Raw genomic sequence first — 6,077 nt, forward strand, 5'->3', positions numbered from 1 at the left:
ACAACAAATTAGCAACAACTGATTGTGCGCGCGCTCTGTTTCTGACGCACTTCAAGCACTCGATGGGCGGGGGAAGATTGAAGAGTCGTACTTTTCTTTTGCTTTATTTGGTAGTATTTCGAATTAATGGTTTTTAAATAGTAGCCTATTATATAAAAAAAAATATGTAAAAAAAAATAAAATCGGTAAAAAAAAAAAAAAAATCACTCACTCATTCTGGCGCCCCTATGGATGAGTGGCGCCTTTAGCATTTGCCTATGCCGCGGCCGGCCCTGGGTCAAGCTGCATAATCATTTCTAAAACTTTGGTACAAGTCAAGCCCTTTCTCTTGTTGCTTGCTGCTCCTCTCACCATTAAATGACCAGCACGATGGCATGCAAGTGTTTAAATCCATGTGCTTTGCTTTTGTTTGGTCTATTCGCTTGTTAAGTCTAATGTCATGTAGCAGCGCTTCCGTGTCCAAAGCTCTATCAGTAAAAAAAAAAAAAAAAAAATCTATCAGTTACCACGAGAAAACAACAAAAGGTGCTAATATAAACTCACAATGTGATAAAATACTAGCGAAAAAGTTATAATATTAACCTTTAACTCCATACCGAAGTCCCAGATAGCCAGACAATGAAAATATAAATATAAAAGAAATGTATATAAATTATTTGTGTTTGGGATGCTGTGAGCACGGTACTATGGTGTATATCGTAAGTTTGAAAGCGTTTAACTTAAATTATCAATATGAATAAACAGTGCTCATAAATGGCTGCTGAGGTCATATTCTCAAGTGAAGTGAGTTGAGGCCTGGACCCGGAAACAGCGCTTCTTACGTCATCACTTAACAACCAAATACTTTCACCACCATTAAAAGGCAGCTGGTGCATAAATACACTTTTGTTTACTCCATGTAGTTCTGAGAGCTGAGGTGTAGATTGTGATTTTCTGAAATACATCAAGGTAAGTGCGCAAAGGTCTCTCTCACACACACTCTCTCTCTCTTTCTCTCACACACACATACACACACAATATAATATGCTGTTATACTCCATATAACTTCATATACAAGTCAGAAACTAAGCTTTTTTGCACAGGCAAAAAAAAAATGGTCCCACCTAGTGATCAACTGTAAAAAATAACAAATGTTACCTCTTCCCAACAGGGAAAACCACCAAAAATCAAGTATCTCTCACACACACAAACACTATAATTTGCTGTAATACTCCATATGCAAACCAGAAACTAAGCCTTTTTTTTTTTTTTTTTTGCACAGGCCTACCTAAAGGGTTAATGGTCCCACCTAGTGATCAACTGTAAAAAAATAACAAATGTTACCTCTTCCCAACAGGAAAAACCACCAACAATCAAGAATCACACACACACACACACACACACACAATAACACTATAATTTGTTATTCATTATAATGGAAGTCAATGGGGCAAAAACAGCCACCAACAACAAATTAGGGAGAAAAAAATTTAATCTAATGCTGCACAAAAACTAAAAAAGCCAATGTTGGTACTAATCTTTGACATGCCCAAGACTGTTGTAAAAAGTAAAAAAAAAAAAATCTAGCCACAATTACTTCTATATTGAAAATAAGTCGTTTTGTGTGTGTCTTTTTCTTCCCCAAATCAGAGACATAATTTATGAACTTGGCAATTAGAGAGCTAAAATCTTAGATTTTTGGTAGTTTTAATCAGGATGGAAGTTGATAAACAGATTTATGCAAAAAAAAAAAAAAAAAAAAAAATGAATCTGATACATTTTTATAGCTGTTTAATTGAGTGGATGTTTTCATCCCGAACATACCGAAAGGGAATTGAATTTGAATAATCCACAAGGGTTACTCGTAATTAATTGCATGATTTTCTGCAATTAATCGGATTGTTATGCACAAAACTAATAATGCATTCAAAGGAGTGTATTGTGCACTTTTTCATTTAAAATGACAACTATATGAACAAAAGTGCAATAAAATTTGGTTTGCAAACATTTTAAACAGACAAGGTGCTTTTTACAGTAGTTTTCTATTTACATAGTAGCAGTTAAAATATTTATTGTAAATCTTAACTTGTAACAATGTAATTAAATATGAAACAAGCTATTTGTTACAGACAGGACATTAACGTTTTTATAGAAAATGTTGTATAGTTTGTTATAGAAAACAAGTTATGCTCAGAGTCCAGAGCCTAGATCATAACATTACAACAGACAGCTTTCTATTAGAGACCAGCACGATCGTGTGACCCAACGCAGCAGAGTGCGATGCAGAAGAATACCTGATGTGCAGGTATGTACATGGGCTTGTGACTCGCATTCGTTCATGATCTCATCTGTAAAGGTTTCTAATGAAAACACTGGTCTTAACAGAACAAGAGAAACCTTTTATTCTCGCCTTCAGCCGTGAACTCTACATGTGCCCCCTCCCTTCGAACCATCATGTAATCATGTTTTCTTAAAGGGGGGGGTGAAATGCTATTTCATGCATACTGAGTTTTTTACACTGTTAAAGAGTTGGATTCCCATGCTAAACATGGACAAAGTTTCAAAAATTAAGTTGTACGTTTGAAGGAGTATTTTTGTTCCAAAAAGACCTCTTCCGGTTTCTCACAAGTTTCGGAAAGTTTTTTTCGAGTATGGCTCTGTGTGACGTTAGATGGAGCGGAATTTCCTTATATGGGTCCTGAGAGCACGCTCTTCTGCCGGCTCCCATATAGCAGAGCAATGAGAGGCTGAGCACAGCCTGATCAGAGCGAGAGCGTCGCGAAAAGTCACAAAAGGAGTGTGTTTTTGGTTGCCAGGGCAAGACAACCCTGCACAGATTACCAAAAGAGAAACACCATTAAGGGACCAGTGGATGGAGTTTATTTTTACAGAGCATCAACGGAGTTGTGCAAGTGTTTTTGTTGTTCCCTGCATTTCGGATTGCACATCGTTTATTTCTTAAGGATAATGCAGTCCCAACGGAAAAGGGTCACGATTGTGTGTTGGAACCACATGCGGTGAGTAAAACTGCTTCAAATATCTCTTTGTTGTTAACTTAGCTATCAGCGCGTAAGCACATCAAGTAAACAACATGCAATGTTGTCATCAAACTGCACTTTCCACATGTACAGCTTAAAAAAAAAAAAAAAAAAAAAAAAAGATGACATAAAGTGGAACTTAGTCATTTTCCAAAACCGCTAAGCAAATATATACAGTTTCAGTACATAACACATAGCATACCGCCTTTGCTGATGCTGCTCTTGTTAAATTTCAGCCTCTGGATCTGTGTCACAGCTTCACATGCTCTCAACTCAAAAGCCTACTGGCACTCGTGATTCTTTAGCTCCGCCCACACGTCACGCCTCTAGGCGCTCGTGTTTTTAGTTATCACCTGTGCCCATGTGACTGTGAATAACCAATAAGATATAAACAATTAATGCTCTTACAGCTAGGATTCTGATTAAAACAGTGTAACTTGGGGCTCTGAAAACACTGCTTGTGAATAATTTGTTAAAGGCCATATTGCAAGTTAACCACCACTGTCGATTAATGGGTCCTTAAATCAATCAAGATATGTATATCATTTTTAAAATGTCTCAAAAATGGTCTTAAAGACCAGTTTTGTAAGTTTTTTGGTATTAACGTTTTTTTTTTTTTTTTTTTTTTTTTTTTTTACACAATTTGGTGATGACATCAGGTTGGGGAGAAGTGGAGGAAAGGTAGCCTCAGTCTAGAATCATGCCGTGTTCCAGGCAACCCCTAACTCTTGTTTTTTCCAACCTTAAACCAGTGAAAGTGCACTGGAATGGCAGTCAAACCCATGACTTCCCACTCGTGAACTCATACTAGATCAATGTACTCCAAGTTCCGATGTCACACAGGATGCGAAACAACAACGGCAGCCCCTATGGATAATACTGCCTACGGATGCAGTGTTTATGCAAGTGGTACACGTTGAAAAAACGTTTTAGGACAATGTAACTTTGCAATACAAACTGGGATTAGGAAAAGTGGCAAGAACCAACATGTATGATGGCCCGCAGTCGTATAATTTAGAACCAGCCAGACATGAGAGGGCAAATGAGGAATTGCCAAGAATTGATGGCCGTCAAAGCTAATTAAATACATGGTCCGAGGAGAATGAGAGAGATGGTGAAGTGTCCTGGTGAGTTGCTATCATTTAGCAATGCAACAATGAGCACTGGAGCTAGTCTACGTCAGCATTGCACAATAACGACACCTATGCAAATATACATATATACATATACATATATACATTATTTATTTTTTACCGTCATTGGATAGCACAAAGTGAAAAATCAACATTTTCATTATATCTAGTGGCAGTGATCATGACGTTAGTTCAGATAGGTAGCAGTAACCTTTGTCATAGTGTCGTAGTACTGGTAAACTTTGTCTTTGTCATCTAGAAATAGAAGGCATCATGCTAGCTATATGGGCGTTTCTAAGCGTTTATCTCTTACTCCTGTGAAAACGTTGTTGTAAACGTAGCTGCGTGTCTGTCACAGTGTTTGGCAGGTACTTGTGTGGGCGGTGCCGTCCCATGGAAACTGCATTGGAAAGCTTGTGCTGTAGGGAAGTGAGTGCGTTTTGGTAGCTGTTGGTCGATATCTATCTATCTATCTATCTATCTATATATCTATAATCTGCATTATCTGAATACTCTCGTCTACTAATCATCTCTCTAGTCAGTCTCAATGCCCTCAAGGTGGGCTTTGGTAAATTCTCTCCCCAACGTGATGTAATGGAAAGCATTGTGGGGGAAAGGAGAATCGTTGCAAACCACTGTAAGATAGTACCTACTTTTTCGTATTATATTCCATTTTGTGATACCCAACAACATAAAATACAATGGATAACAGGTTAAATGTTTATTACCAACAAGCAAATTGCACAAATTCGTTGAAAAATTAACCCTGCAACACGGCCTTTGATATTGAAAACTTTCATCTGAATTCATAAAATAAGTGTTTAATGAATGGTGTTGTGCACTTTGTTTTCAACCCCACTTGTTGAACTGTAAATTGAAAATATTGTATGTGATTTGTTTTGCATTGAGTTTTCAGTTAAATATATTTCACAATATCAATGTTGATATTTTATGAGTATTTATCTAAATCATTGAGGGAAATGGTTGGAAATATTGAAAAGTGCTAAAATGTTGAGAGATGAAAAATTATCCTTTTCTGCAAAGATAGTAAACAACAAAAGACGGCTCTCTGGATTAAGTCCATATCACAGAAAAAAGTCACTAGTCAGGTTATGGGAGAAAAGAAATGGATGAGAGGTGTTATTACTGGACTATCAACTAAAGTTTATATAGATATGATCAAGAAAAGCATTTCAGGAGCAAAAGTGATGGATGCAAGGAGGCTTAAATATACCCAGGATAAAGAGAGAATTACCAGCCTTTCGGTAATGATACATTTAGATTAAGAAAAACTGCCAGAAAGAGTGTTTCTAGGATTTATGAGGTTGTGGTTCACCCTTTCATTCCTCCTTCGCTAAGGTGTTTTAAGTGTAAAAAATAGGGACATGCGGCACCTGTATGTAGAGGGAAATAAAGATGTGCCAAATGCAGGGGTGTGGGGCATGAATAAGGAAAGTGTTAGGAAGGTGTGAATCTTAAATGTTGCAATTGTGGAGGGTAACATAGTGTGGGTATGGTGGATGTCAGGTAAGAAGAAATGCTTTTAAGGTTCAAAATGTTAAAATTGCAGAAAGACTAACGTATGCAGAGGCAATCAAGAAAGTTAAGATGAATGGAAAAAAAAGGAAGCAGAAGAAATAGTTGCAGACTCGAGAATGAGACATGAGAGTTTAAATCAGGGAAAAGAAAATAGTATTAAAATCACTACAGATCTGCGGCCTCAGTTTGACCCACGTGTGGGTCCAATATTGCATCATCATAATTATGTAAACAAAGCTGTGGAGCACTAAACTAGACATACATGGTATCTTTTTAAAGTCCAGAACCTCACCTTTCATTAAAACCCAATAACTTTTACATTTATTTTACATGAAAGAATATTATAAAGGTCTGAATTTGACTCCCCCGCAGTGATTCAATTTCATAT

This window comes from Carassius auratus, unplaced genomic scaffold (assembly GCF_003368295.1).
Source record: "Carassius auratus strain Wakin unplaced genomic scaffold, ASM336829v1 scaf_tig00022084, whole genome shotgun sequence".
Lineage (NCBI taxonomy): Eukaryota > Metazoa > Chordata > Actinopteri > Cypriniformes > Cyprinidae > Carassius > Carassius auratus.